Raw genomic sequence first — 11,647 nt, forward strand, 5'->3', positions numbered from 1 at the left:
CTGAATATCTGAAAATAAAGTTTACTGTCATCAGATTGAGACAAAAGCTTGGACAACAAGTATATTAGAGTATACTCTAAATATCAGCATAACAATGTTAAATCTGCAAATTTGCGGAAGCAATTTTTTGTTCCTCCCTCGCCGGGATTCGAACTCATGCTATTTGGATATCGTGACCACACCGCCTGCACTGTGTCCAGCGCTCTAGACCACACGGCCACCTAGACTGAACTAAAAATTCAGCTTTCGGTGGCCTAGTGTTACCTTTCCTCGTCAGTAGAATCTAGAATTGTAACACAGTACATGATATGTTAGACATGAAGATGTAATAGACTGTAGATTAGCTAAATTATCCGTCGTAAAGGATCGTAAGATGTAGTCACTGAAATAAATATTTTATAAGTACGTCTAAACAAGTGACAACTCTACGACAGATCCATCCATTGGATCACCAGTGAAGGTGATTCAGCCGTGTATCACCTTCACTTATGATCCAATCAATGGATATGTCGTTGAGTTGTCTCTTGTTTAGACGTACTTATATATATATATATATATATATATATATATATATAATATATATATATATATATATATATATATATATATATATATAATATATATATATATATATATATATATATTTGGAGCTATATGACCAAAATGGGCAAAAATCAATGACTAGAACACAAATGCAGATAGATATACAATGCTTTATGTATTTAATACCTTCCAATTCAAATTCAAATTAGGCAACTCATTGCACTTGAACTATTGAGTACAATGTGTGTATTAACTAAATTGCACAAAAAAAAGAGAACTGGAGAAAAAAAATTATTACTCATAAGCTGCATGTGTTATGAAATTGGCTGATAAGGTGTGACAGCATTAAAATGATTAGCAACCATACTGATGAATACATTAATGTGCACGACTTATTGGTACCACTGTGAGTGATACAGAACTGTCCATTTTGTATATCTCCAACTCGTACACCATATTTTTTAAGAACATCTTCAAATTTCTTTTCAAAGATAGCTTTCTGGTCATTTAAGATATTCTGGTCTGTGTAACATCCAGACTCTGAGTTTTTATTCACCGCAAAACAATCTCTTAAATAAAACGTCACTGTAGCTTCTGAAAGTAAAAAAAAAAATAAAAAATTTGGGTTTCAATCACAGGTTTAGACTTCCACTTTACCATGTTGATACGCTGAAATTTTACCTTTTATTTGGTAGAATAAATAACTCAATGCATGCTCAAAAGCTTGCACTGAAAATAGCTCGGTTTTCAGTTGTGTTTGCTCATGGCAATTTTAATCTTTATACAATCCTTACCTTCTATATATAAAATAAAGTTTGTGCTGAACCATTTGGATCTAAAATTTATAATGGTTGCAAGGGTCAAAAATGTACTCGGATTACCCGAAATTGCAAACGTATTAGGAATTTCTTTCATATTCATTTTAAATATTGTAAAAATTATCCATAGATAGCCTTAAACCCATTTTGAGTTTTTGTTGCCAATCCGCTAGAGTGGAATTTACCTAAGCTGTATTTGGCAAAACCTTTCCTAATTTTTGGTCCTCAATGCTCTACAGCTTTGTACTTTATTTGACCATTTGACCTTTTTGGTATGAGTGTCACTGATAGAGTCGTATAAGCTTGGTGCCTTTGGTGATTTTTTTTTACAATGCAATCATTTTGGAAATCGATACAAATACAAACAGAAAATGTAGCTTCTCCAAATCTCGAACATTATAAACAAATATTGAATAAATGACACTATCATGGTATGCCATTAACAGCTGCTCTGCACTGGACAAGCAAATAAAAAAACAAAATCTGTTCTTCATTAATTCTCTTTTTAACAAATAAATCATTATATTAATAATCCCTGACAATATTGACAAACTTGCATATTTTTAGTATTTAAAAATAATAACGGCTCATTAGAGTAAGAATCAGTTGTGGTTGCATTCTATGACGAACCATTCAGATTGGAACTGATCAATTAAGGAAAACTATCAGATACACAGTAGAATAAATTGGATATAACCTTAATATTGTTGATTTTCATCAACCTAGAACAAAAGTGAAATGAATGAAAATAAGAAAATATATATGTAACCTGATAATTTTTATGAGCTTTCTCAAAGTTCAACATTACTTTTTGGAAGGAAAGGGTTTCTGTGGGAGAAAATATAAAAGAGCCACATCAGTATAAATCCCGGATAAAGCACATGGGCCTTTGGATATAGTATTATTCCCAGCGTTTTCATTGGATAGAGAGCATTTAATGTTCCTAAATAACAATCCTTAGCTGCTCTGTTATAAGATGGGATGGCTGCTGACTATAGGGAAGTGTTTCGGCAGAAAAACAAGGAGTTAATTTTACATCATTTTATATCTGTAAATGGCAGTATAGAAATTTCTTAAACAAGTTCAAAATGTCGGCAAGTTGTTGTCTCTTTCAGAAAAGTAAAAAATGATGGTCACTTCCTCATAGGTCAAGTTGTTTAAAAAAAAACTAATTTCTATCCTGCACAATGCCAATTTTGAGCTTTTGCTTCTTATCTAAAAATGCAAGATGACCGTCACGGTGGAACAGTTTAACATAGAACCCTATGCGGAAGACAAAGAAATAGCTCAAAAAGATCTGGTGGGGTCACAACGAATACATAAAATCAATGATGATAACGCTGTCAAACATACTAACACAAATTTAACAATTGATATCCACACTGATCTGTGCCCACACTTGTAATGTTAAGACAAACTCGTTTTTACTGATTTACTCAGATATGTTACATTGGAGAAGTTTAATATCTCACACAGTATTTATACTCATAAAGCGTTCATGATATCTCATATTTTTTGTAATTTTCGTAGACTTTATTAGGTATCTAAGATATTTTATAAGATATCTCATAAAAAACGGAGTATCTTATAAACTTTCCTGTATACGATATTTCATAAAATATACTGATGAGATACATGTATCTTATAAACTTTTCTTATATTTTATTTCATTTTTATGATATCTCGTATACTGTATGTGTTATCATATAAAGAAAGGTTAATAAAAGATCTTTTTTTTCATTATGAGATGACTGTAAAAGAAAATAATATACAATTATTGACTATTGATGATTTATCAACCCAAGAGATATGATATTCACCGAGGCCAAACTATTTATAGGTACACGTTAGCTGTTCCAAATCTCATGATTTTTCTCGCGGTGAATATTATACATTTATTTCCCATGCCTGAGGGAGATATGAAGATTTGTTCACCCAAGAATATTCAAATTTCACGAGGGCTCTGCCCGAGGGAAATATGATTTTTCGAGGGTGAGCAAATCTTCATATCTCCCGAGGCAAAGGGAAATGAATGTTTTATTCCACTGCCTATGCTTTGTTTACTATCAATACGTACATTAATTATTATTTTGCATACATTTTTTTTTCTTGTCCGCTTGTTTTTATAAGTTAAACTAAACATGACATACACATTGATAAACAGTACGGATCAAAAGTTCATTATTAGTCTTTTTGTTTTATCGTCTGGAATAAATTTGAACATGATAATGATTTTTGCTATCACCATTTTAAGAAGAATAAGAAGTTCAAAACGTTATGTTCATTAACCGCGCGTAACGATGTAATCCCGACATTTCAGAGGGGAATATGATCCTCAGAAGGGAATATGAAGATTTGTTCAATGACACGTGGGATAATCTCAACCAATCAAATATTGATTAAACTATCAATATGTATAAACAGTGTTTTATCAAAGAAGATTCAATATGTTTTTAGCCAATGAATAAAGAGAATTTTTATAGTCATTTAATAATGTGTATATCATAACAGAGACTTATTATATGTCTCTGATCATAAGCTTAAAATAAGATCTTCATGCGGTAAAAAATTAATATAGGATCTTTTGTGTTGCTAACCGTTGAGATATAATTAGAGATCAAGTCAAAGATTGAGTTAAACTTCTTGTTTTTGTTCTTAGTTAGAGTTTGAGTTGCACTTTGAGTTCCACCTCAAGTTCAAATTCAATCATAAGATAATCTAAATTCGAGTTGAATCGAGTTACAATATACATTATTCAATTTTGAATTCGTTTAACAATGCATTTTACTCTATTTATAAGTAGAGTAACGTTCGGGGAACAAATGACGAAATTTGTAGTCATTAATACATTCTAACAACTACTGCACGCTACTACTGATACTAATATTGGTATTTATCGGCAATTTGTACATTTTCCCTTTGATCTTACTGCCTAATATTTTTTTAAGATCATGGACAGGACTTGCATTTGATACTCGTAAATATTAGTCAATTACATCATCTATCAGTGCAACAACGCCACGTGTTAAAGTCCATCCGCGTCAATTTATCAATGACATGCACGCGAAAGTATTTTGACCAACTATTTCATTTTACTTCATATTCTCAACATAATTCTCAAAAAAACATACATTTTAGACAAATTGCCGATAAAAAAAAATAATGGCATTTTATTTTTTGATACTGACTTTATCAGCAAGAATATCAAGCGAGCCCGCTATCAAAAACAAAAATGCCATTATTCTATATAACTTGGTAGGAAGTAGCTGAAAATAGGTTTATACTCTATATTTATTTACATTTTCCATTATTACTTGAAAACAATTTCTTTCCTTATCAAGATACTGGTTTCACGCCACCCATTCAGCCTTTAAAGTAGTCCTACTCTGATAAAAGCTTAGTGTTCTGATCAAGCCAGAATGTCCAGTTTTAAGGTAGAGATGAGCAGCTGAGACATCTAGTACCCACCTTTTGCTATATTTGGGATCATTAAAAATACACACTTTATTTTTTTGGTTATCACAAAATAGACCTATAGCAGTATTATTTTATTTCATGGAGAGTTAAAATAGATTTGACAAATGTCTGATGTATTTAGGACTGGTAAATCCTATGCAGTAGTTTCAGATACTTATGATACAATAAGCAACCTTATGAAATACTTAAACTAAATTTTCAGTTGCTTAGATAATGAACCTGCCAGACATTTATTTACCCATAGGAGACACTGACAACTTAACACTTCCACGGAGAGTACCACATCTGTTTATCCGGTTGTCAGTTGGATCGTTTGGACATGGGCCAAATATTACATTTGTTGCATTAGTTTCCGACGTTGCGTTGGCACATTGTGGGTTTTTCAATTTTTCCACAATATCAGGTATAACAAAGATTACTCCTGGCGGGCTTATACTACCATTTACACACTGCAAACATCCTGTACCTGAAAATAAGATTTTTTTACTTTTGTTTATTCAAAGTCCGAAAATTGTACGGTTAATTGCCCTTTCAAAGTTACATCATCTGTTATACCAGTATATGTCACTGACAAATAGAAAAATGCAAAACGTCAATTATTGGTACACAAAATAACAAAAACAAAAATAAATATTTAGCACAAACGACTCCTATGTTCGGGAAGGGTAAAATGTTAACTGAGTACTACAATAGTGGAACCATTGTAATGCCCAAGACTAGGAAAGATCAGTTATACGCCATAAACGAGGAAAAAGTGACAGAATTTTGCCAACGATAATTGGAACATATCTGTGTGAAAAAAATAGACATATATAGACGTAGGTGCCGAAATTCCCAAAGCGCTTCGGACGCATAAAATTTATAACGTGTTTTTTTTTTTTTTTTTTTTTTTTACAGCACTGGGTTGATACCTCTGTTGGTGGACTATCAGTCCCCGAGAGTATCATCATCCCAGTAGTCGGTTCTTCGGTACTGACATGATTTATAACAAACCGTTCTGAAAAGGCATCCGTTAATAATTTTTGAAATTATAGAAACTAAGGTTTCAACTGCCTCAGGCAAAGTTGACCTTAAATGGATTTGGCTATTTTTTTAGGTCCTTTTTGGTAATATAGCCCTTCAACTGCTTCGGTCCTTATACATCCTTGGCTTTCATATAATTTGCTTCGAGCGTTCCTGGTGAAATTTAATCCAGAAAAGCGCTTCGGACGCATGAAATATACAACGTGTTGTTTTCATTTTTTAATACCGAAGTAACAAGTTATAAATAAAGCAGATTTGGTATGATTGTAAATAAGACAACTACATGTATCAATAAGAGAACAAAATGACGTAGGTGTAAGCAACTATAGGTCATCGTACGGCCAACTGATTTATTTATGTACAAAACAACAAGCGAAAAAACCAGCAACCAACGACAACTACTGAATGACAGACAGATACAAAATGTGAAGGGTAAATATAAACATAAGAATGTGGTATGATTGCCAATGAGAAAACTCTCCACAAGAGACCAAATAACACAGAAATTAACAGCTATAGGCCACCGTAAGGCCTTCAACAATGAGCAAAACCCATACCGCATAGTCAGCTATAAAAGGCCTCGAAATGACAAATGTAAAACAATTCAAACGAGAAAACTAACGGCTTAATTTATGTACAAAATAATAAACGAAAAACAAATATGATACACAGTAACAAACGACAACCACTGCATTAAAGGCTCCTGACTTGGGACAGGCACATACAGAATGTGGCTGGGTTAAACTAGTTTGACGGCGCCAACCCTCCTCCTAACCTGGGATAGTGGCGTAACAGTACAACATAAGAACAAACTATAAAAATCAGCTGAAAAAACAGAGTGGACGGGGCAGGGTACTTATTCATCCCCACAACAAAAAGATACTAAGTACAGATCTGTAATTTGCAGCTATCTATATTTATTCGTGGTGCTAAACTGTGGTAACGTACATTGTGGGTGTTGTTGCTGATCTGTTCTATGATTGGACGAAAATGTCATTGTCGATGTTCGAACATACGTTTGTTTAATATTTTGTGGTGTACTTTAAATATATTGAAAACAAAACTTTACGACGAAAGAGATTATTTCAGCTTCCCAATTGTGAACTTTCCATTTCTATGTAGCAACATTCCAGCAGTGCCTGCATACAGAGTACATATCTCCCAATTGATACGAATTCCGGGCTTGTATTTCCTATCATGATTTCCTTGTTTGATGATTGCTGCTCACAAGGAAGCTATTAAACCAAGAGTTCAAAATGGTGAAGTTGAAATCATCCCTTCGTACATTTTACGAACGCAATCACGAGTTGTTTGACCGTTATGGAATAACCGTTTGACACATGATATCGGATATGTTCCTTATGTCGTAACTACAATACCCTTTCCTTTCACGAATGTAAACTATTTGTCTGTTTGTCTTTTTATTTTTGGTCATGGCGTTGTCATGATAGTTTGTTTTCGATCTATGAGTTTGACTGTTCCTCTGGTATCTTTCGTCCCTCTTTTAAATATAGATATATGATATAAAAACTATCTTATAACAATGGCCAAACTAATGTATTCTTGATTAATAGCTTTTTACTACAATAGAAAATATTTACGAGTTGAATTTCAATACAAACTATATTAAAATGCATCCATCCTTGCTGTATTTTTAGCGGGGTTTTAAAGAACGCAAACATTAAAACCACTCAAAAAGATATACACATACTACATCAAAATAGACTAATTTACGAACAAAAAATCTCACATCTTCAAGAAGGAAACATTCAGAAAAACATAATGAAAGACAAGTTTAGGACATTTAAATATGATATAAAAGACAGACAAAATTAACTGAATGATATAGTCCCAAATTATATACGTTAATAATAACTTATAAATAAAATTTATTGAATATGTCATAAACTTAAAACCATATCTTATAAATTAAATCTAAAGATGTCTTATAAATTGTATACGATGTCTTTAAGAAGATATGTCTTATTTTTTATGAAATATCTTGTAAATTATGTAAGATATATTTTGTCCTTTATAAGATGTCTTTATTGCTTTATGAGATATCTTATATATAATCTATAATAATAAATGAGATGGATACAAAAATGGGCAACCAAAGACGATAATTTGAAGAAAAAAAATCCGACAAGTGACCATAGCCAAAAGAAGAACTACGACAAGACTAACACCAGTCCACAAAATACTAGACAGAAAAGAAACAAATTGGGCAATATGGCAAAATGAAACCCTACCAAAACCGGAGGTGAATGAACTCAATTGCCCTGGTAGGGTATATGTTTAGTAGTTACTCTTCCAGCGTCCGTCGTGTTGATCATGGCCTGTGTCTTCAAGTCGAACATATACAAAGTTTTCTGTGACAAATATCCTATATCTATGAAAACTGCAAACCAAATAATGATGGCGTACGTAGAACTTTCGAAAAGATGATTTGGAAGATTTGGAACGCTTGGTAAAATTCATAAAATAAAGATATCTTATAAAATAAAGGAGTTACCTTCGCTGAATAAATACGAGGACGGCGTGCCATATTCAATGTCTTTTATCGAACAGTTATTAGAACTTATAGAAAAATAAGACCATCAATAGTTAGGTCTTTCAACTTTTCTGTGGAAAGACCTATTGTATTTGTTCTGATTATTATTTTTTTCTTCCGCCAAATTTTGTTATCGCGTAAAATTTTTGTTTCGCAATATGTCGCTAAGATATTTCTTATATAGTAGCATACAGTTTATGCGCTTTTTATTTTCACCTATTCTAAGCCGAACAATTTTCTTTGTAAGAATTATCTCCCTATTCACTGTTCATCATGTGTGTGCATCTTCTTCGTAACAAAAAAAGATATCGACAAAATTCTTTTTCTAAATTGTTCGTTACATCATCAGAAATTTTTGGCTCATTAAGATCGAAGCGATTCGATGAAATTTTAAAGGAGTTATCTACCTTTACCAAATAAATTTGTCGGTAGGTTTTTTAACTCATAAACCGTTAACCGTATAACCCTGGAATCTTTTTATTTGAGGTCCCTAGGCCCTAACTTAGAAAATGAGGTCAAGGTAAAAGGTCAAGGTCAAGTTCTCAATTTTGACTTTTCCTTGTTTTTGCATTTTCTCAAACATTTTTAAAGATATATATATGAAACAACAAGTGCAAAATGTTTGCTTTATTGTAATGAAGATATGTTACATTTGGTCTGAAACAATCTAATAGCATCTTATAGGAGTTAGTGCCCCTGAAATGTCCAATTATAAGGTTAATTGATTATTACTTCAACTTGGTTCATTAAAAAGTCATATGATCATTTACAAAAGGTTGGATGACATATGACCTTGAAAAATGACAACGAAAGTGACCTTGAGAAAACCGGAAGTAGCCATTTTTGCACTTTCTTCATGGAAAAGTACTCGGAATCCATATATTTTGTAATTTAAATACATTAACTTATCACTGAAGACTAGAAATGACTTTCGATAAACCGGAAGTGTCCAATTATCCCCTGGTTTACAAGCAAAAGTATATAGTAACTATATATTTTTGGAATCAGTGTGAAAGAAACTATTATATGAGACCGGAAGTGACATTTGCTTCACCGGAAGTAGCTAATTATCTCCCTTATTTCACTCAGAAGTATATAGAAACCACTTATTTATCGCATCAGTACGAAGAAACTGATGATAAGATGCCAATTTTAACTTTGAGTAAACACGAACTAGCGCTTCTTTTCAATAAATTTAAAAAATTGCTGTGGAAAGACCTTCAATTGTTCTCTGAACAATTGGTTTTTAATTTTCATAAATTTTCCTTTTTAAAAACGTGTGATTTGTTACAATAAACAAATGTTTATTATAATATTTACACTATAATTTTCTATGAATAAGCTGAAGCCCGCCTCCGGGTGCGGGATTTTTCTCGCTGCGTTGATGACCCATTGGTGGCCTTGTGCTGTTTTCTGCTCTTAGGTCGGGTTGTTGTCTCGTTGACACATTCCCCGTTTCCATTTTCTATTTTATATAGGTGTTTCTTTTTAGTAAAATTTAATGGTTAAATGGCAAATTGATATTTGTCTGCATGTAATAATGTTTGGTATACGTCTAGTAGTTGATATGTGTGGTGTATGGCTACATTTATCATATATGTATGTGTAGTGCTTTGTTGTTTACATTTTATGTTATTCTAAAAATCATTAAGGTTGGAAGAAGGAACATGAGTAACACATAAATAAAATAAACAACCAAACAAACAACCAAACAAACAACCAAAAAAAGCGTCGTTCAATATTTTTCAAGATAGATGTCTTCAATATTTTGTCAGAGGAAGCATGCACACATCGTTACTCTTAAAATAGAAGCTTTTACTTCCTGTTGTCGGTTTAAGCATAAAGAATACATTTTGTCATAGAGATCAGCACGAAATCACAAAGTTACAGAATGTCTTACGACCCCAAGGGTTGACTAAGGTATAGAAATATGGTCACCCCTAGACTTCCTCGGTCCGGCAGTAAAACCCTTGATTACACGGGGCGTCGCTTGGTTGTGTGGGATTTATAAATACACTGCCACGTCCGATCGGAATGGGGGCGTTAAACTCGGTGCCTCGTATAAGAATATTGATGTTCAGCGGAGATATACTACATTATCTATGATATCCACATGTTCAGCGGCTACATACTATATTATCTATCCACATGTTAAGTACTATTTAATCTGCTATACAATCATTCAGAGGCGACATACTACATTTTGTATTTATATACATGTAGCATTTACTAAAGACTTTATTCCCGAAGTATGGAAAGTGGATAAAAACTTTAAGATCAAAATGACTGAAAATATGCCTATTGGAAAACTTGATAATTTAAAATTATTTTGAAGTGAATTAAAATCAAAAGACTAAAGCTATTAAGGGTAATGCTTTTTCGTTGAGTACTTCAACGCATATTGAGTACTATTTATCGAGACAACCTTGAAATATAATTATAGAAAATGTGTATTTAAGGATGGTTACACGTCTCAGTACTTTTCAGTGTCTTTTTCCTGTTTAAAGAAAAGACGTAAATGAAAGATATTTAAATGACTTACCGATTGCTTTGTGTAAAATTGTTATCCCAATTATTGAAAATAAAATAAATTTATGCATCACTTTAAACAACGTCTACAGGCAAAATATTAAATATTCTATAATGATCTATCTATAATATTTTGTTTTCTGCATAACATTACGTAAAACGAACAAAGCGACTATATCCGTAAGTGTGTTGGACAGATACTCAGTTTTATTTTCTATATTTTTAAAAGGAAGTGCAAAGTTATATACTTGTTAAAATTTATATATTTAATTGTTGACGCCTCTCAGTGAGAATTTTTACATGTATTTGTGAGGACATCGGTAACGTATATACTTTTGCGAGTTAATGGAACATCGTATACCTGCCAGCTTCCGTGATCAATGGCAACACTGGCGGATTAAATCGCCATAAATGAGGAGAAAAATATTAAATTGAACGCTTTAGGGTGTTTAGCATGTTTAAATCATTTGCCGTGCTATGTTCAATACAAATGATCTATAGGGGTCATTTAGATCAAATGTCGTATTGATATGTTAAAAGGTTTCAACGTAGAACAGTAACTTCGCATGTAGTACATTATATTCTCAAGTAAAACTGCTGTGTTAAATATGTTTTCCGAAAACATTTAAAACCTTGCCGAGAAGAGCATAATTAAAATATATTTTCGTGACTTTTAACCGCTTTTGATTATTAAACAGAATGT

The 11,647-nt window shown here is 32.4% G+C and overlaps 1 long non-coding RNA gene across 1 annotated transcript; it reads right to left on the bottom strand.

Moving 5' to 3' along the window:
• Nucleotides 1-693: 693 nt before the first annotated feature.
• On the bottom strand, nt 694-11,151 carry LOC127714666 (uncharacterized). The gene is made up of 3 exons (XR_007987853.1): nt 10,958-11,151; nt 5,077-5,304; nt 694-1,137 (listed from the first exon to the last, which is right to left on the bottom strand). It is a non-coding gene; the product is annotated as an uncharacterized LOC127714666 (long non-coding RNA).
• Nucleotides 11,152-11,647: the final 496 nt, after the last annotated feature.

Source organism: Mytilus californianus, unplaced genomic scaffold, assembly GCF_021869535.1.
Source record: "Mytilus californianus isolate M0D057914Y unplaced genomic scaffold, xbMytCali1.0.p SCAF_9, whole genome shotgun sequence".
In the NCBI taxonomy this organism is placed as follows: Eukaryota; Metazoa; Mollusca; class Bivalvia; order Mytilida; family Mytilidae; genus Mytilus; species Mytilus californianus.